Below are 1,511 nucleotides of genomic sequence, written 5' to 3'. Positions count from 1 at the left end.
CTCCTTCTGATTGGCTGGTGTGGGCCAGTTTTGCACAATGGAAATCTTTGCTGGATCTGTTGCCACTCCATTTTTGCTAATTACATGACCCAAGAATTCCAGCTGGGCTTGAGCAAAAGAACATTTGGAGAGCTTCAAATAGAGTTGATGTCGCTACAGCAAAGAAAAGACTTGCTGCAGATGAGAGAGATGTTCTTCCAAGGTAGAACTATACACCAATATATCATCAATAAAAACTATTACACATTTCCTTAAGAGAGGTGCCAAAACTGAATTCATGATGCTTTGAAAAGTGGCAAGGGCACCTGTTAAGCCATAAAGCATTACTTTATACTCATAATGTCCATTATGAGTTTGAAAAGCTGTTTTGAATTCTTCTCCTGGTTTAATCCTGATTTGGTGGTAACCAGCTCTATGATACAGCTTACTAAAGATAGTAGCTCCAGCCAACTCATCCATCAATTCATCAAATATGGGTAGGGGATATTTGTTCTTCACTGTATAGGCATTGAGTTTTCTATAATCCACACAAAGGCACCAACTACCATCTTTTTTCCGCACTAGAAGTACAGGTGAGGCAAATGGACTAGCACTGTGTTGTATGACTCCATTCTTGAGCATTTGGGTTACTTGGGCCTCTATCTCATCTTTCTACTCTGGGCTGTATCTGTAGGGCCGCAACCTGAAAGGTTGAGCACCAGGCAATAAGGGTATACTGTGGTCCTGACTTCTTGGTGGAGGAAGCCCTTTTGGTTCCTGAAATATGTTAGCATACTGTTGGACAAGTTCAAGCACTGCTGAAGAAATGGTGGGGTTTGATACAAACTCATTCACTGCACAAAGTTCTAGAACTTGCAAAAGAGAATCCTGTTGAGTATAAGCTTCAAGTTGAGCCATAGAGATCAAAGATCAGCTATGCACAACAGGAATGACCCCTTGAAGAGTGATAGTGGAGTTCTGGTAAGTGAAGGCCAGGGTCTTATGTACCCAATCCACTCTCATGGGACTATACTTTTCCAACCAATCCATACCCAGAACAACATCATAACAGCTTAAGGGTAGGAGTTTGAGATTGGAGCAGAATGTGTAACCCTGACAGAACCATTTACATGAAGGAATTTCCTGGGTGCACTACAATATACCTCCATCAGCTACCTTGACCCTTACTGGTGGAACTAATGATTGCACCCCGTGAACTTTATCCAGAAAATGAGCACTTAAGAAACTAGAGGAACTTCCAGAGTCAATAAGCATCAACACTTGCATATTGCCAAGATACCCTTGTAGTCTTACTGTATTACCAGAAGAAGTACCAGTAAGAGCTTGTTTGGAAATGGAGAGCAATTGTTCTTCTCCTTGAGAAATGTTCTCCCATCCTTTGCCTTCACCTGGTAACTCTTTTTCTTCACAATCGTGAACTAATGCCTACATTTCTTCCACAACATGAAGGGGTACTGCTGAAGAACATTTGTGGGTATGACTCCACTTTTCCCCACATGTGTAACAAAGTC

This window comes from Phragmites australis, chromosome 16 (assembly GCF_958298935.1).
Source record: "Phragmites australis chromosome 16, lpPhrAust1.1, whole genome shotgun sequence".
NCBI lineage: Eukaryota > Viridiplantae > Streptophyta > Magnoliopsida > Poales > Poaceae > Phragmites > Phragmites australis.
This window is presented reverse-complemented; position numbering follows the sequence as displayed.